Source organism: Alosa pseudoharengus, unplaced genomic scaffold, assembly GCF_046254945.1.
Source record: "Alosa pseudoharengus isolate Yale_2024_CS ecotype anadromous, Long Island Sound unplaced genomic scaffold, YU_APseudo_1.1 YU_APseudo_1.1_scf_10, whole genome shotgun sequence".
Classification (NCBI taxonomy): domain Eukaryota; kingdom Metazoa; phylum Chordata; class Actinopteri; order Clupeiformes; family Clupeidae; genus Alosa; species Alosa pseudoharengus.
This window is the reverse complement of record NW_027468565.1, coordinates 25020646-25040923: the sequence shown is the minus strand read 5'-3', so window position 1 is coordinate 25040923 and position 20278 is coordinate 25020646. Positions and strand designations below refer to the sequence as shown.

The 20278-nt window shown below is 39.6% G+C and overlaps 1 long non-coding RNA gene and 1 pseudogene across 4 annotated transcripts; one reads left to right on the top strand and one right to left on the bottom strand.

The window, feature by feature from the left end:
* Positions 1 to 782: 782 nt before the first annotated feature.
* On the bottom strand, positions 783 to 4775 carry LOC143104653 (UDP-glucuronosyltransferase 2A1 pseudogene; annotated as a pseudogene).
* A 12536-nt stretch (positions 4776 to 17311) lies between these two features.
* Positions 17312 to 19830, top strand: LOC143140408 (uncharacterized). 4 transcript variants are annotated; one of them, XR_012990654.1, is made up of 6 exons: positions 17312 to 17467; positions 18171 to 18287; positions 18620 to 18777; positions 18894 to 18986; positions 19238 to 19272; positions 19448 to 19830. It is a non-coding gene; the product is annotated as an uncharacterized LOC143140408 (long non-coding RNA). The 4 variants fall into 4 exon arrangements; XR_012990653.1 differs by having other exon boundaries at positions 19238 to 19325; XR_012990651.1 differs by lacking the exon at positions 19238 to 19272.
* Positions 19831 to 20278: the final 448 nt, after the last annotated feature.

Genomic DNA, 20278 nt, shown 5'->3' with positions numbered 1-20278 from the left:
TCTCATCTTCTAGGCTTGCTGTAGGCTCGAATTACTGTCAATCAAAGCTGGGGTGCCTGATTGACAGCTTGTTTTCCCAATTTCCTGCGATAAATCATACCTTGAGAACAATATGTCGCTCAGACACATGGGTGGGCCATCATAAAGAAGTTTAAACAGGGCCCTCATTCTGAAGTTGGTCCAGGGCCATCATACAGAATTTGGTCCAGGGCCATCATACGGAAGTTGGTCCAGGGCCATCATCGAGAATTTGGTCCAGGACCATTTTACAAATGTTGGTCCAGGCCAGGGCCAGAATTTTAAAACCATGTTAGGATATATTTATTGTCATTCACAGTTCTCTTTCTCAGTTGCAACAGACACGTAATATAACATGTGCATTGTGTCTAGCAATGATTACTATTAGATGCTGCAGTGCATGATATCCAGTACTGATTTGACTGGTGCAACCCAGGAGGCCTCAGTAGTTCACAAATCTACAGTTTGATCCATGCAATAATAAACAATGACACAGTGAGGAGAAAGGAAATTATGTTTTGTTTTTAAGTCTGCAGTAACGGGTTTTACGTTAAAAGCAGACAAAGCCTTGCACATCACAATAGCACATTTGCCATTGATAAGCTTGCTAGCATGATACTTGGCGACTCATATAGCAATACAGTTGGCAGCTTTCCTTTCAGTGCTGCAGGATGGTCTGTTCAGGGCACAGAAGACATACTGCTTGAGTGGCAAATGCTTTCAAAATTAAATTGAAGATAAAAAACACATCTTACAGTAGCAAGTCGCTGCACGTTGTTGCTTTAATTAACAAACAAGTTTACAGTAAGTAATGTGAGAGGAGAGAAAGGTGAATTCTCTCATATTTCATATAATCTTACAGTATAAGTTTAACAATGTGTCATCTTAGTAGGCTAGACATTACTCCAACATAGAAAAACACATTTTTATCAATATCACATTTGGCATCATAGCATAAAGGCTAGAAGTCAAAGGCATACAATGCATCTCATATCAATAACATCAAGTCAAACTCTGTGATAAGATCATTGGTGCGAGATAGCCCAGTTCATGAATCCATTCAGCTTCCCTTTGTTACAGAATTCTCTCTAGATCCATTACCACAGGTGTATGAAATCAAGCACATAGTCACACAGTTTGCATTCACAAACCTTTGTGAAAATCAGAATGGAATGTTCTGAAGAGCTCAGTGAGTTTAAGTGTGGTGTAGTGTATGTTCAGTTAATACCCCATGTTTAGAATTACAGTGAATATAGTGATATAGTCATTTCACTGCTGCCATTTTCACTGACTATATAACTATACAAAACAAGATAACATGTACTTTATGCTCGTATGTCAAATGTGGTGGAGTAAAAGTCATAAGTATTTAAGTAGAGCATATTTAAGTACAAGTAACATATTTAAGTACAGCATTCAAGTATACCATCAATCAATCAAAATATATGTAGACGACACAATATTCAGTGTTACCAATTGTGGGGTTAAGACAAGAAATATTTACTGCATACATGATATTGTGTCATGCAGGTGATTTTTAATGACACGGTTTTGTAATACCTGCCAATAATTTTTCATTAGCTTGCCAAACTTATACAGTTACTTACAGTAATTTTGTGTTTCCCAAGTATAAAGTGTCATTGCTAGTCTACAGGAATACGCCTGGATTCAGGGGAAAATAGGGCGGAGGGAATGTCTCTGATTTCGAACAAAGCTTTTTTCAATAGCCAATCGCGGAAAGGTGAGTATGCACATGTACTGGGGGTTTCATGAAAATACAGCCGACAGCGAACTAACCAAAACGATGGCGTTTAGTTTGCCTTTGTAAGCATCTCTGGTTAGCCTTTGCTTAGGCAAATGAGACATAACTTCTGCAGAGGTTTAAAGCAACTGTTGTTACGAATTTCAATTTCTTCAAAAATCGACTCTAAACATGCTTCAATTACGTTTGTATCGGCAGCCATTTCGCACTTCTGGGTACTCAGATTATGTCATTGCCAGAATAGAAAGTGTTACTCACTTTTGACTTTCTTTCTGAATAAAAGTGAACAGCATTTTTTGATTGCCAGGAACATAATCAGTAGTAAGAGCAGTAGAGCCATGAGCAGAGTCAGAATGACGTCTATAGAATGATACGCGATCCAGGACATCCGGAAGGACTGAGTGCGCAGGTGAGGGGCGCCTCCGTTCCTCATCACGAACTCGATCCAGAAAATGGCGCGGTCCAGAGGCTTCATGGGCTGGTCATGGTGGATCCTGGAGAGCCTCTGCATGTTCTCCCTGTAGGACGGCTCATAGAGCACTTCCTTTAGCGCCTCCACAAACACTGCTCTGTCCAGAGTGGCAATGTCCACTACCTTAGCAGTTCCTTTTGCTACCATTCTGGACAGGTTGTCAGGCTGATCAAACACTAGGGGCAGGCCAAGTATTGGGACACCATGGTAGATTGCTTCTTGGACACCGTTGGTACCCCCATGGGCTACAAACACTTTAGTCTTTGCGTGTCCCAGCAGGTCATTTTGGGGCAGCCAGTCCACTAGTAAGGTGTTGTTGCCAAGAGTCGAGGGCTTGGCCCCTGTATATCTCCAGATGACCTTTTGGGGAAGCTGAGCAAAAGCTGCCGCAATCTCCTCCGCAATATCACTGGGGAGCTCAGCTAAAAGCGTACCCAGGGACATAATAATGACCCCATGCTCCCCAGAGCTATTGACAAACTCTTCCAGGTCAACAGGAAGTGGTCTAGCTGGCTTGCATTGGAACCCACTCATGTAGATCACATTGGGCATGGTTGGGCGTGGGAACTCAAAGGTGAAGTCATTTCTCATGAGCCAGATATCAGCATCCTGGAACAAGGAGAAGTAGTCGACGTCAGGCCCAAAGAACCGTTTGCAAAAAGTGTTGTAGTGAGGAGCAACAATTGTTGAAATTTGATATAAATTAAAGGCGTATGTCAGCATGTTCTGAAGTCTCTGAGAGAAAGTCATCTTGTCTGTCAACTCAGCTCCTGGTATAGGGACATACGAAAGAGGGGTGGGAGCGATGGCAAAGTGTCCCTCTCCATGCACTGTCCACCTCACATTAAACACCAATGGAAGACCAAGACGTCGAGCCAAAAACGCTCCGCCTCCTACGCCTGGATCAGCCAGGACAACATCAAACTTGGAATCAGTGAGTGATTTCATGAGAGCCTCGTCTTGAAACATCATCGCCATCATCTCACACATTTGCCGGTGCAGCTCGGTGAACTTCTCCGCTACTTCCAACTCGAGCATCAAGCGAGTCCAGAAGAACTTTCCTTCTTTCCGTATGTTCAGCTGTCTCATCACAAAGGAACCAAAGAAGTTCTCATCAAAGCCTCCAGGGGTGGGAATGGTGATGGCCTTGTAATGGGGAGACTCTTCTTTAATGTACCAGCTGTCAGAGGCACGCACTACAGTAATGCTGTGGCCTCGGGAGTGCAGCTCCTCAACGATGACCTTCATGTTCACCCAGTGGCTGCCATCTAACGGGAACACCAGCACTTTACCTCCAGAGCTCACAGACAGAGTGACTGACAGCACCAAGACTGTCCAGGTGAAGTGATGCATCTTGACCAATCTGAAAGAAAAGAGGACAGACCAGTTACTGTGTGATACAGGCATGCTATGCTAACCCTAAATCGGGACTGTCCAGGATAGACTTCAACCCTCCAACAGAGAAATATTATGGGTTACAGATTTTTTTAATGTTTTAATTTTTTAGCAATGTTTTAAACAGTGTAATGGAACGGCATCAGGAGCATCAGGCAACACCGACCATCTCCACCACCGACCTCATTCACTAACATCGTGCATTGTCAAAGTGAATTGTGGGTCTGTTGTGTTGCTTGCGCTGCTTGTGGCAAAAGTTGAGAAAAAATCAACTTTTCAAGCAACAACGCATACGTCAGCCATGCATCAGCCAATCACATCGCTTGTGTGCAAATGTCCTGACAGAACTCTTGACTAGGAAAAACAGAGTAGTGACACTCCTGTGGAAAATGCCATTTGCATTTCTCTCTGCTAAGACACTAAAAGTGGGTCATGATTAGATCACTCAGCAGGTCATAGAATCAAAACACATGTCTAGATCAAAACATAAATGGTTTACTGAACACTAAATCAAGTCAATTATCAATCAATCAATTAAGTAACCAATTAAGTAAATGGAGTATGATTTTCAGAATATAAAATAAAAAAAAATAATAATTTAATAAGAAATTGCAATCATATACTTTTATTTGACAGAGTGAACCATCAGTGAGAACCCATGTATTGAAGGTGAGGGTACTGTAAACACTTACAAATGAAATAACCCATAAACAAGATATTACTTTTCTTGAAATAAAAACAAAAGTTTGTTTTCTGTTAAAAGCACTTAATTCCAACACATCTCAGTTTGTGTTCACTGTAATCCAACAGATCCTCTTAGAGGTGTATGTAAATGCATCTTAGATATCACAATGGTATGTCAAAACTAAGCATACGCACACACACATTATATGTACGTACTCTAAATACATGTTAGAGCTCAGTGGTGTGCCAAAATAAGCTCTGAAGACTGTGTGTGCAAACTGCACCTGTACAAATTGCATTTCAGTGTTACACTCACCCAGCGCAGGTACAAGGTTAACTGGAGAAAATCCCGGCACTGTGAGGATTCAGCCAGAAGAGAGGGCAGGAGTTATTCAGGATGAACGTGTAAACTACACAGTAAAGTCTCTGGACCACGGGACATAAAACACTCCCACTCCCAAGGTAATCCCTTCCTGGGGGAATTCGCCTTATTCACCCGGCGACCAGAACAAGGTTAAAGGGAAACTTGGCAGGATTTCCCCCTCTGCTGGAGAAATTGTGCATTATGCTATTTCAAACTGTGGAAAAAGGTAATGATAAAGCACATGGATTTGTTTACAAGCTAGCAAAACAGTTAACATAAGTTTGGCAGACAATGTGGATGTTACAAGGTAAGAAACACGATTTAAAACTAGTTTCTTGTTTCTCACTTTCTCATCTTTCCAGGACGGTAGTCTCAATGTTGCAAGGTTGGTTTTCCGCCTGGGGACGCTAGGGCAGCGGGAAAAGTCACCATTTTCACCGGAACAGGTCATTTAACCATCCAAATGATTTCTAAACAGGTTTATTACGTTGAAATAGTTGCCAAGTTCCCCTTTAAAGGGTACACTTGCCATTATACCGAAGTCCAGCAGATGGTGGTGGTAATGCACTCAGTTTGCAAACTGCTAAAAAAACTCACTGTTTCTCAATGAAGGGTTGATGCTGCAGGTCTGGTTGCTGGTCAGCTGAAGGGGATGATGCTGCACATCCGGTCGCTGGTCAGCTGAAGGGGGTTAATGCTGTTGGTCTGGTTGCTGGCCTGGTCTCTGGTTAGCTGGCCCACTGCAGGGTTCTGTTCTGGTTCTCCACGCTGTTCTCCCAACAGCCATGAGGACCTCTGCACGTCGTCATGTTTAAACCATATACTGTATAAAATAGGTTTAAACTCATATAAGCAAAGTCCACCACAAAAACACTGTCATTCTACTCACTTGCTCCCTCAACCTAACAAAATCATGCAAGTTCAAGTTACTTTATTGTCCCCCCCTTTTATTGTCTATGATTCTTTATAGAATTAAGAAGTGGAATGGCTGCAGGTACAAAAGAGTGTTTACAGCGGGGAGAATAAATATTTGAACCCATGCTAAAGTTCACTAAAAAGAGGAATATAAAATCATCTGCTAGAAATTGATCTTAATACCTTATTTTTTTTAATTTACGATACATTCACTAAGAAAATTGGTGTCCTTAAAGGTTGGATTTTAATGAGTAAAAATCCAACCTTTAAGGACACCAATTTTCTTAGTGAATGTATCGTAAATAAATAAATGTTCTTCCTTAAATTACAGGGGCATTAAGTATTTGACGCCTATGTTAAATTCCCATAGAGGAACAGGGGCAGGTTGAAACACTGTTAATATCCAGGCTACTAGAGGGAGCTGCAACAAAATTCCAACACTAAACTGACGGCCTTATTGAGTAGCGTAAACTCACGTATGTAACTGGTCTCCAGGTCATTAACCCTTTAGGTGAGAACAACTTTTTAATTTTGTAATGTCAAAACTTAGAATATGCACATCCCACTAAATACATCCTAGAAGGGTAATAGTTAGGGATATAAAAAAAATATTGATTATAATTGATTGCTAGGGGACTCATCTATAATTTAAAATGAAGTTTGAAAACCTGAGGTGACTGATATTAGCAGGCTAACAGCATTTGTGCAAAAAGGTTTGACCTAATGTGGGCGGGGCAGGTTGGCACACTGATTTTGGGGTTGGTTGGCACATACATTCCCTATGGCTATTTTGTGACAAATCTATAAACTATTTTATGCATAAAAACATCATCAATCTTTATTTTAACATTGTTATTGTAATTACTGAACATAGTTTTACATTTGGAAGCATTTCAGACATTTTAAGTTAAAAAAAATCGGTAGGGACCAAATTGGTCTTGACGGTGGGCCCTACTGAAGAAAAACACACAGGAAAGACATCAGCAAAGCCCTACAGGCAGTGATATAGATGAGCACTTCAAACAAAACCAAAAGGAGTACTGCAAAGGACTATGTAACATATGTGTTCCAACCAACCCCGACTACGTGTGCCAACCAACCCCGTGCATGGGGCAGGTTGGCACACGTGCACAACACCACTTTAATCATATATCTCAAACTCAAAACAAGGGATCATTTGTTTATATTGAAAATATACATTTTGTAGCTGAGATCCCAAGCTTTCAGTTAATCACAATTTGACCATTTCAACGCATTGTAAGACGGAGAAATATAACCGAGAGTGAAAAGTGTTCCAACCAGCCCCGGTCTCCCCTATTTCATGGGTCCAGGATATGCATCCTGATAAAGTTCCCTTGGCCTTTGGAATTAAAATTGCCCCACATCATCACACACCCTTTACCATACCTAGAGATTGGCATGGTGTGTCTTTCAGTTAGCCTATTAGCTGGTTTGATGCTCATTGAGTTCAATGCAAATCAATGTAAATTGCTCAACAGCTTGTACCACCACCTTGAGAGCCCCATGTCCCATGCTAGACTTCTTTTCATGGATTTTTCCTCTGCTTTTAATACTATACAGCCTCATCTCCTTGCTGAGAAACTTCTTCATGAATTTAAACTTGATCTCAACATTATTGGCTGGATTTTAAATGTTATGACAAACAGGTCACAGTGTGTTAGGGCTGAGCTACACCAGGCGCGTAACTGAAGCGTTCCGTTCGCGTTGCGTCTGCTGCAACAATTAGCTTCCATTATAATCAATGGAAGTAGCTACACCAGACGTGACAGTGGGGTGTACATTCGGAAAAAATAGACCATTCATCTAAAATGGATTTTACGCGTCGCGAACGGAGCGCTTCAGTTACGCGCCTGGTGTAGCTCATACCTTAGAGTCAATGGTGTTCTCTCTGATAAGCCCATTTCTTCCACTGGTTCTCCTCAGGGTGTGTGCTTTCTCCTCTCTTGTTCATCCTATATTAGAGGGAGAGCAGATAACAAACGTTCAGAAAAAGTCCTGTTGGCAAATTTGAGGAAAAGTCAGTAAATGGGCTATTTCACACAATTTGAGGGTGCTGAATTTAAATATTTTGTTTACCAACCTCAATTTTGAGTTTTAAGCTTGCTAATTAGCATAATTAGCATAATTCACATACTTTTTTGTTTTGCCATCAGATATTATAGGAACTGCAAAAAATAAGGCATTAATATACTCTTTATGTTACAGATATGTTGTAGGACAGGACAGGAATTACCCCAGTGACCCTCAAGTAGCAAATTAATATAAGATAAAATTAAAATATAAATTGAAATAATAGCTAAAATTCAGTATGACGTTTAGAAACAAAATAGATTCCTTGATAATAAATTGATAGAATAGTAGGTGACAGCTCATTTTTCTGTAGAAAGTATTTTGTCACTAACTATATGAACAGTTGTCAGTCTTTACAGAGGATTTACACTGTATTTTTGACTGTGCTTGCCTAGTTAAAACATCTCACTGGTGCTCTTTCCTATCATTCAAATTCCAGCCATGCAGAAAAATGGAAGAGTGTGCATGTTTGAGGAGTGCTGAAGAGTGCTATGAAGATTGCATTATTTGCAAAACATTTAGACAAGATATCCTTTATAGTGCAACAAAAAGAAACATTCTCCAGCGCATCATTACTGCATATGATGCTGAAAGGGAAGTGGACCTAGTACAAATCCTCAGCTATGAACTGATTATTGTCCCTGTACTGTAGCTATTGCAGATAGCAATGGTTATTTGTGAAGTGGAAATAAGTCATCCTCACTCAAGTGCTGTCTAGCAATGTGGAATGTCCAGTAGTGATCACTGCAAAAACTGCCCATTCAACACTGGAAGATGCTCAAGATCTAGTTATGTCTTTAGGACACCCATCTGACTGCAGCACATTTAAGAAGTATGCAGGAAAGTTTGTAAGAAACTTTTGTATTGTTTTTGGTATTTGTTATGTGGTAGCAAATAATGTTAACTATCAAAGAAATAGACCTAATGTAGGAATGCACACTGATATAGATAGATAGATAGATAGATAGATAGATAGATACTTTATTGATCCCCAGGGGAAATTCAAGGTCTCAGCAGCAGACATACAACACAAACACATTCTCTAACACATATTGCAACAGATAATGGTGTAGGCCTATCTGATTAAGACCTGAGTGGTTGAAACGTACTTATTAAATTACACTGAGAGCAAATAAGACTATCTTCACTTTTTTCCCTTTGCAACTGTCAAAGAAATCCCATAAACACGGGAAGGCCTAGGGTAGCCTACATCAGATGGCCTAAAGATTAGGCTCTTCTGCATAGCATTAAGTGATTTGCATGCAGTAATTTGAACACTGACCTTGATCTAGCCTACTTTGGCTATTTAAAGGTAATTTATTGCCAAAACACCACACAATATAAATGAGCTATAACAAACAATAAAGGACTTAATCACACACAAACTACTATTTTACTGACTACAAAAATAATAATTATGTAGGAAGTTTAGAAGTTTAAAACCCAGAATTGACCAAAAGTGCACCAAATTCAACACAAATGACTCAATACACTTGGAGGAGGCCTGCGTCCTTTCTTTTCCAGATATTTTAGGATTTGGATATTTTCACTATTTCACTATCGAGTATCAAGATATTTATGGCAGGTATTGTATCGAAGTCATAATTTTGGTATCGTGACAACACTATGCCAGAGCCACTCTGTTTTCTAGATGTCAAGGATCGGAGGCTCAATGGCACATTATCAAGCTCTAGTATGGAGGCAAGCACACATACCAAATCCAGTGTTACCAGAATTAAAATGTTTTTTACTTGTCGGTTGTTGCTGACGGTAGATGCAGTTCTGCATTAGGCTTATTCCCGCTATCTAAGTTCATATTATATTCTGAGTTGAAGGTTATCTGTGCAACTTGTTATTGTAATGAAATGCATTAAACACCATGAGTGACTCACTATATGTTAGCAATAAAAATATGGTTGTGTTTTGATTAGAATTTTCGAGTTTACCACATGTTAACTGTAATCATGTTCCCATTAAATATATTAATAAACTATAGTATGGCTTCTTTAATGCTTAAACATGTATTTAGAGAACACTTTTATTTGATTTTAGTGATTACTTTTGAAATCAACCGAATTTAGGGAAAAATAGGCAAAAAAATCACTATTTTATGTTAAAATGCTGATTATGCGGCTTAGAACTCAGAATTGAGCTTGGTAAACAAAATATTCAGAATCAGCACCCTCAAATTAGGTAAGAGGGGTGGTTTACCAACTTTTCCTCAAATTTGCCGTCAGAAGTTCTCTTCTGTGAAGCTGCTCAGACCCTGCTCTCCCTCTATATACTAACAGCTGCAGAAGTCAGTTTCAAAATAGACAAATCATCAAGTTTGCCAATGACTCTATCATAATTAGTCTGCTTAAGGGAGGGGAACTAGAGCATGGACCAGTGGTGAATGACTTTGTCTCTTGGTGTGTGGAGTCCTATCTTGAACTGAACGTGTCCAAAACCAAGGACATGGTGATTGATTTTAGGAAGTCTGCACCTACTCCCAAGCCTATTGAGATAAGGGGTCTGGAGGTGGAGCTAGTTGACAGCTACAAATATCTCAGAACGGTGCTGGATAATAAATTGAGTTTCCAGACTAATTCAGAAGCCATCTATAAGAAGGTCCAACAGCATCTCTACTTTCTAAGAAAAATGAATTAATTTAGTGTGATGACATTATTTGACAACACCCGACCTTAACTGACCACCATCTAATTACTTTTACAATGGCATTACAACATGCAGTACCTAATTTAGCTGAATACTACAGCCGCGGCTTATCTGAAAAAACGAATGCAGACTTTCTAGAAAAAATTTCGCTTACGCCTGCCCTATTCCGGACCCATGTGGTAGGCCTATCAGAAGGCCCTTTCCTTAATCCAGCCGAGGTCGACTTGTTAACTGATAATGTGATGAACTCATTACGCTCAACCCTTGACTCAGTAGCACCACTGAAAAAGAGAATAAGAAAACAAGTAAGGCGTGCTCCATGGTATACCACACAGACAAAAACCCTCAAACAAACAGCGCGTAAACTTGAACAAAAATGGCGTACCACTAAATTGGAAGTTTTTCGCCAAGCATGGAAAGATAGCCTTATCACCTACAAAAAAGCACTCAACGAAGCTAAGTCTACCTACTATTCCTCGCTGATCGAAGAAAACAAAAACAATACAAAATTTCTCTTTACCACAATCTCCCGCCTGACGAAGAGCCACACCGAAGAAACCGAATCTATCCCTATTTGCCTAAACAGTAATGACTTCATGAACTTCTTCAATGACAAAATTGAAACAATTAGAGATAAGATTAATAACCAATCAGTCTCACCAAATATTCATACTCCATTGCTGAACGGTAGCGAAAATATTATTGAATCACAGATGAGACGAACAACGTTGAATTCATTTACACCTATCGTCATATTAGACCTCACTTCCACAATCTCTTCATCAAAATCTACAACTAGTTTACTAGATCCTATTCCTACCCATCTTCTGAAGACTGCTCTCCCTTTCTTGGACAATGCTTTGCTCCAGATTATAAATAACTCACTGCTATCCAGAGATGGCAAAAGTACTCACTTACCGTACTCAAGTAGAAGTACAAATACTTGTGTTAAAAAATACTCTGGTAAAAGTAGTGATTTAACTTCTTTACTCAAGTAAAAGTAACAAAGTACAGGCTTGGAAATTTACTTAAAGTATAAAAGTAAAAGTAGTCTTATGAATGACAACCATTTTTTATGCAATGGTACCTGGACCACACAAATGTTACTAGAGTGCAAGTGTGGCAGTCTCTCTTTTTAAATCTTCCCATAACCTGTTGGGCCATTTCTAGGCTCCCCCCACCATCATTGCACTGCCTACTTCAGAGGGCAGTGTGTTCTTTTGGCCTACCATCAAATGCTGGGCATCTTTAGAAAGCTAAGATCCTGTAGTTTCTTAGGAAGCACTGGCACAGAGTTACAGAGCCTGCGGGATAACAAGCATCTCTGAACTGACCACATTTCAGCCCTCTAGGTCACTTGATATGATTTTTGAAACACAACTGAGCCCTAAAACCAGGTCTTGAGAAGCTGTGTGCAAAAGTAGATCAATATAGAATGAAAAATTAGTACTTTAGACCATTGTTTGCCAAGGTATGCCCTATGGTAACTCCACATAGGACGTTTGGTTACCCAAAATGCATACTGACAATAAAAGTATAATCAGATTTTTAGAAAAGGCATTTAGAACATGTTTGATGATGGTGGAGTTATTGTACAATGCTTATAACAATACAAGTGGCATTAAGTGGTTCATAGAGTGTTGATGTGTACATATTGTTATTGTGGATAATACAGTGTGATTTTTAAATGTTAACAGTTGTTATTGGTGAATAAACTCTTTTGAGAGGTGGATAGGAGGTGGATAAACTATTTCTGAAATTTCAGAGGTGGGTAAACTGCGTTTACTGCGTAAATTATAAACGTTTATTGCGTTTAGCCTCCACTACATCTCTGTTCAAGACCCAATGCTGCATATTGCTAAGGGTATAGGCTACACTGCAGCTAGAAGTTAGGGAAGCACCAAAGGCGAGGAGAGGAGGAGGGCATTTTTTAATTTAATTGAGACATACTACTACGTGCTAACGTTAATGTTACTGCCATCAAGCTGCAATGATTTGCCGCGGATGACTGCCGCCCAAATCTGTCGAGTCATCTTGTAGTGGTGCGTCAAGTGCAACGTATATTCCCATTCACTTTTGATGACGCAAAAAATAATAACGGTAACTCCACTGAAATTATTTAAAACTAAAGTAACAAGTCAGTTTTGTAAAATGTAAGGAGTAGAAAGTACCGATATTCGTGTTAAAATGTAAGGAGTAAAAGTAAAAAGTCGCCTTAAAAATAAATAGTAAAGTAAAGTAAAAATATCTGAAAAATCTACTTGAGTACAGTAACGAAGTATTTGTACTTTGTTACTTCCCATCTCTGCTGCTATCAGGCCACGTACCGCAGTCGTTTAAGTTATCTGTTATTAAGCCATCCCTCAAAAACCCTACCCTTGACCCTAACAACCTGACCAACTATAGGCCTATATCTAATCTCCCTTTTTTGTCAAAAATACTAGAAAAAATAGTGTCGAAACAAATTGGTACCTTCTTGCATATGAATAAAATCCAAGAATTATATCAGTCTGGTTTCAGAGCTCACCACAGTACTGAATCAGCCTTAGTCAAAGTTTTTAATGACCTCCTCATCGCTGCCGATAATGGACATATATCAATATTGGTCCTCCTGGACCTCAGTGCTGCCTTTGACACCATAGACCACAATATACTACTCCACAGGCTTGAACATTCGATAGGCATTAAAGACTCAGCACTCGCTTGGTTTAGATCATACCTTTCTAACCGCAGACAATTTGTACAGGTTCACAATAAACCGTCTACCCAGACTATGGTAAAATATGGGGTGCCTCAAGGCTCGGTACTAGGGCCCCTGTTATTTTCTCTCTATATGCTTCCTCTAGGCTCAGAAATTAGGAAACATGGCATTAAATTTAATTCTTATGCAGACGATACACAACTATACCTTTCCATAAAACCTGACGAATTAACTCCGTTAGCCAAACTTGACACATGTATAAGAGACATAAAGACATGGATGACAAATAATTTCCTGCTTTTGAACTCCGATAAAACAGAAGTCATGGTTTTAGGTCCTAAAAAGATGAGGCATATCCTATCCTCATCACAGGCTACAATTACTGATCTTCGACTATCCTCATCCACAAGTGTTAAAAATCTACAGTAGGAGTTACAATTGACCAAGACCTATCACTAAGTAATCACATAAAACAGATTACCAAAACTTAATTTTATCATTTAAGGAACATTTCAAAGATAAGGAAGTCTTTATCCTTACCAGACGCTGAGAAATTAATCCATGCTTTTGTCACCTCAAGGATTGATTATTGCAATGCTCTATACGCTGGCTGTAACAACACCTGTCTAAAGAGCCTACAGCTTATACAAAATGCAGCTGCTCGCACACTCACTAGAACTAAAAAATATGAACATATTTCCCCTATCCTGGCATCTCTACACTGGCTGCCTGTTAAAAGTCGCATTGACTTCAAAATATTGCTTCTAACATATAAAGCCATTAATGGCCAGGCACCAGAATATATTAAAGATCTCCTAGTCCCATATAACCCACCTAGACCGCTACGATCACAGAATACTGGCCTTCTTGTAATTCCAAGAATCTCAAAAACTACACTAGGAGGCAGAGCTTTCAGCTATCGCGCACCCCTCCTATGGAATAATCTTCCTTCCTCAATTCGACTAGCAGACACCCTCCCTATTTTTAAGTCTAGACTTTAAAACATACCTCTTTACTGCCTCCCATAGTTAGGTATGGTGCGGTGTGGAACTTCACCCACCTCAGGGATTTTTGGAATGGACCACCCTGCTGACTCCTCGTGTGACGAATCTTTTTTTAAAAGCCCCGAATCTTTTTTTAGTGTTTTAAATTCCCGGCAACTCTTATTTCCAATATAACTTCCCCTCGGTTTCTCTATAAATGTTACAAAATGCTCTATTACTGAGGAAATATATCCCTTATTTTCAAAGCCCAATATTGAAAAATAATTTGACTTGCTACACGATCTATGCCAGGTCTCTGGGCTATCCGCTATGGTGATTTCAATGGTTAGATTGATTTGTTTAGATCCAGTGAAAATGCTGCCTTGACAACTCTACGTCATGGCTTCGGTGTTCCAAAAAGCCTCTGTCAGAAGTCTGTCACTTTTACAGTCTGTGAGAAAACACTTTGTGTATGTTGTTGAAACGTTATGGATATAAGAAAGTTTTTCAAAAGACCACCCAGCTCCGTTCAAGCAACAGCATCGCCCAGTGAACTAACGGATGGTGTTGTTTCAGGTTGTTGATTTCACGTTAAGAGCTTTCAGTCAGTTAGGCAGGCTAACGTTAGGCTACTTGGCTAGCTCCCTAAATGCTTAACGTTAACGTTAAATGTCCTCGTTCGTCGGCGGAAAAGGCAAATTCAGTACTCTCATAGGCTAGCTAAGCTAAGCTTACTGCAGAATAAGAAATTCCAGCTCCCAAAACAAAGTGATCCTCGTCTTGTAATAAATTAGGCTACACTGTTTGAAATGTCAGAAAAACCCATTAACAGTTATCTGCCCATGTCAATTTTTCAGTGTCATAATGTTGCACAAAAGAATGTTAACTGTTAGCCTACCTTAAAACCTTGTTGATATCCTATCCACCACCACAGATCTTATAATCCAAGAGTCCACATAAATATAAAAGTCATGTTATGTTGTTTTGGCTGCCAACTAATTATTAACTAAAAAAAACATTACAATGATATATTGAAAGGAAAGGGCCCTTTCCATAAGTGTGTTAATCAAGCACCATGCAGTCTGCATTCATAATGTAGGTGCTTAATTTTATGCACCTGTGTAAAGGGACCTGATGAAACCTATGAATAATCTTGCTAAATTACAAAATTAATATAATTTAGAAACGCCTATGTCAAGATGATAATGCATTCCTTCTAAAATACCCTTGTATCATGATGACTGGCCATACTGTAAAATATATCATAATATTATGTATATTATAGTATAAGATATTCTATATATTTGTCACACAGATGAGATCAGGGAAGAGGAAGAAGGAGAATAGCAATAATAAACAACATTATCAAACAATAGCCTAATGAAAATAAACAAATACTATATTATACAAACCATAAGAAACGCTTAATTAACTAAGTACATGCTAAACAGATATGAACAGATATTGCCTCTTGAAAGACCCAAAACTATAATTTTACACAGTGTAGTGCCAGTCAGATACCTTGAATCTGTTGAATGTTAGTTTCACATTTTTTGAGTCTCAATGTGTCCATTAGTTTACACAAAATTCACTAGAAGTCATTATTTAAGGGGTTATTTAAAAAAAAAAAAATGGGCTAAGCCCCGAATGTTTACAATGTCTGGCTCCGCCCCTGGTGGTCACTGACCATACCTGCGCTGGTGCCGACTACCCCTCACCATGCCTTAGTTATGCTGCTATAGCATAGTGCTGTCATGGACTTTTCATGTGTCACGCCGTACAACCCCCCCCTCTCCTCTCTCCCCTTCTCTCTCTCTCAACTCTCGCTCTCTTGCCTATTCTCATTATGATATACTGTAACAATATATAGTACCACTAATTACTTATTGACATTAACCATTTTGATTTTCAGTAATACTAACCCACTCTACATCCCTCTTTCTTTCCCCTTACTGTACCTCACTTGTGAGGTATATCATCACCAGTCATCAACCATCCATGTGTTGGCCCTCCTCTCACCCATCTCACCTGAAGTCCCATCCTCGACTGCCCTATTGTCCACCTATCTGGATTCCTGGCCCGTATGTCTAGCGACCCACCACCTGCCTATGACAATTCTGCCCGGATTCCTGGCTAGTCTGCCGACCCACCACATGCTTGGTTTGTTTGGTTATCTTTTATTATGCAGTAAGCAGTTTGTTCATGTAGGGATTAGAAAACTAAACTGGTATTTTAAGCTGTGAACGTTGGGTGGATACAACAAAAATATTGTAATACAATTTAGCTTAAACTTAGTAACCACAGTAAAGTAGGCTAGAGAATGTTGGGAACAGAGGTTTGAAATGTGTGTAGACAAATGATCAGGCTTCTCTAATTACTCTATTAACATCTAGGCCTACAGATTCATGTCTATGGAGGCCCGATATTATTATTTATGGTTTTTGTTTGGGGGGGGGGGTTGAGGAACATGGGGCCCCTTCAGGACTGACAGGGGCCAAGGATATTGTGATACGCCCCTGCCCACACTGAACGCGTAAGAACGTGTATTTGTGGCATATTTGTGCCTTGAAATTAATGTTTGAAATAAAAGACTAACAAAAACGTTGTGTGGCTATCTTGTTTATAAGTTAGTGAAAACGAGCTGATGGCTAGTTGAGTGTGTAAATATCAATAACCATAACCGCTAATGTCGGGATGAGCAGGAGACGACCAAATCCTGAAATGTTTGGCCAGGATTCTATTTATGGCCGGGCATCGGATAATAGCTCAGTCGCTTGCCACCTTGACAGAGGCTGAAGCATCTATACATTGCCACAACTCGAGGCAGCCTACGAATTTAATAAAGAAGTAAATCCTTCATAATTTAAAAATAACTCATTTAGGCTACTTGGCTACGCAATAAGGTTTCCATTACAGCACAGCGCGTTTGAGTTCAGCATTGTTCAGGAATAGGTGATAATGACTGCACCGAGCGAGAGTAGATAGGCTATTATTATTATGATAACGCATTAGGCCTAGCCTATATCCGATTATGCTTTCTACATGTGGGAATTCGCCTTTCCTTTTATAATTATCCCATAGGCCTATATGTTCTTTACACTGTAATCCCACATTTTGTTTGAACCTATAAAAAGTTGTACATTGCACACAAATCTCAGAATATCCCACATATTACACGCCAATTTTGAGTGAGGAGAATGGTTTTCATGAATTTGTAGAATCAACTAGGATCTTTCAGTTGTATCAACATTCTGAGCAACAGGTGGCCCAGGAAAGAAGATTTGATTGGATTCCGCCAAAATGCACTTTTTTCCACTCCCAAACCTGGGGATTTCCCGCAGACGACAGAGATAGAAGTCACGGACGGTTCACGACAGCAAGACACAGACTGCTTAAAATTGGAGCAAGACAGTAAAATGCCAAGGTATTTCCCACTCTTTGTTTCTTATCTTGTTATCCGATTACCAACATAAGTTTGCCATTAGATAGCCTCCCTACTATCGCTGTTCCATATCAATGCTTATGGATGGTAATTATAACCAGTAGGACGACAGTTGAGCCTGGAGGCAGTCTTCGCAACAAAGGAATCAACTGTAAACAAGCTAACTGTCCATGCTATCAACGAAAGTTGTACAACAAGCTGAATTAACCTACTAACTAACCTTTTTAAACGGAGACGTGTGTTTCCTTTGCTTGCTATAAAGGCATGGCTTTACAGTGGCAACCGGGGGATACGCGGGATAACGGCCTTCTAGGTGTGTCCAGTTATAAGGTATTAATGGACTCGGGTGGAGGCAACTCCGTTGCGCGTCGGGGAGTTCTTTGCCCCTTGCCCGCATAAGGACACCTTGGTGGCCGTTATCCCTTACATAACGTTCCGTCTTTCTGACAACATGCTACTGTAAATTATGCAGCAACATTAAAATAAAGAAAGGAACATAAATTAGAAATGCAAGTATCGCGCATTTAATTGCGAGAAGAGAGGACAAATATTAAAGCATTAAGACTGAAGCTGTGAAGCATGGTAGCTGTACTAGAAGCGAACCGTTACGCTGTCCTTACAATAAGTGTTTGTGCACTTTAAGTTGGCACGCTTAGGACTCACATGTCCCGGTTTCATTTGCCAGGTTGGTCACAGCAATCTGCCCTTCACGTTGTCTTTTAGAAGAAAGGAGGTTGTGATGGACAAGCCTCCTGTGAGCCAGATGATACAGCGTTGGCCAGCACTCTTTGTTGAAAATCAGGTAAGGTTTGATTGTCTCTGTTAATGTCTGTAAAAGTCTAATATAATGCAGCCATGTGAAGTTAACATAATGTTACTGTAGCCTTTGATGTCACCCACCCACACACACCCACCCTCACATACACACAGGTATGCCCTCCGCCCCCCCTCACACACAGGTAGGCTACACCCCCCCCCATCATTTCATCACCCCAATTCCTTTTATGAGTACATGACCATAAACAAAAAACAGAGTAGATGGGACAGCCCTGTAATATGAAGTGTCAAGCGAACTACATAAATGATTGTTCACAGTGTCTTGATAAACATGATTTATTTCTGTCTCTGTTTCAGGTCTCCCAGGAAATTCAGCAGAGTGGCAGGGAAAAACCTGAAACAGGAATTATATGAGTCTCTGGATCGTCTTTGCCCTAAACTTGTTGAAATCATCAGGTCAAAGAGAGGTCCAAAGGGACAACTTCTGGATGGTCTGTTGCGCCAAACAAAGATTTGTAAGATGAAGTGATACTACTGATTTTGGTGTATGGATGTCTTGAATGATAGCTGTCTGTAATGTCACTGTCTCTTATGTTACTGTGTTAATGTCTCTAATGTCTCTGCTTTCCAGACATCGGACACTGCTGACATCAGATGCCTTGTCCTGAGAGGGCTTCCAATACTCTTTGATGACAACTCAGCTGATTTCTTCAAGACTTGCTTTGTAAGTAGTATCACTGAAGTATAATTCTTCAGTTGTTAGATATATAACTAAGGCCAATAATGCCATGAAGAGTGAGTTAATTTGCTGTAAGACATTTGTGGTTCATCCTAATGGGACACGAAATTACAATTTATATTATAATATAAAATGTGAAATCAGCATGCCATTCCTTATGTAATCCAGGTTTCATTTCACTTTATAATCTTAAGTCAGTACTCAAATATGTTACTGTGTGCTCTGATTTTCCTTAGTACCTACAAGCCCAACATGACCACGAGGGTGGCTGGTAACAATTTTCAATCTGGACCTTTTTGTATTTCCAGTCTGAATATGTATTTGGTAATGTCAATGTACAATGCCCAATTATGATGTAATTTGTACTTGGTTAGGTTTTAAAAGTAAGAACAATGTGCTGTATTTCTAATTAAATATATATGTGTGTGTGTGTGTGTTATGTTTAGGTCACTAATGACGAGGGCGTATACAGACACATTGGAACAGGAATACTCTGCTTTACTGAGGAAGATATTGCACCGCATCCTCTGACTCCATCTTCTGTAGGAATCGTCTTGCAGGGGACTCCAAGAGTGTTTGAGAGTGAGCGTGAGTTTGGGAGACGGGGATAGAGCAATTGTATTGTGTACCTAGCTGTTTGCAGGCTGGTATTGTGGGGATGCTAAAAAGGAAAGTTGTAATGCTGAAAAATCAGCTGTAAAGTGTGAATGTGAGTGAGTTTGTCTGAGTGAATGTGAGTGAGTGTGTCTGAGTGTTTGCAGGGTTGGATATTGTGGTGGATAATGTTTATAATAATACCTCAGTGTTTGTGTGTGTGTGCACGTATCCAGTGTTTGAGAGTGGTACTTTTTGACTGCCTTGTCAATGCCCATGTTCATTTTTTGCATAAAGGTGCATTTTGATTATCTATTACTTATCATAGTATGCTCTGAGCTGTAATATAATTCCTTTGTGGATGTGTGTGGGGTCTGGCCCATTTTGCCTTTTACCACTTTGGGTATCAGCTGACACATATAGATATAGTGTGTTCTTGAAATTGTATTAATGGTGTATTCTACATCTGTGTGTGTATGTAGAGTTTCTATAGAGCTTGTATTTCTATTCTCTGTGACGTGTATTTTGAAATTGTTGAGTTGAGTAACAATTGAATAAACACTCAAGTGTTCTGAATAACGACTGTTTCTTTTACTTTCATAGCTTAAGCCCCATAAAACACATTTAACTATAAGAAATGTCTAATGAACTTTTAATTCAATTAAAAATACATTTTATGCTCA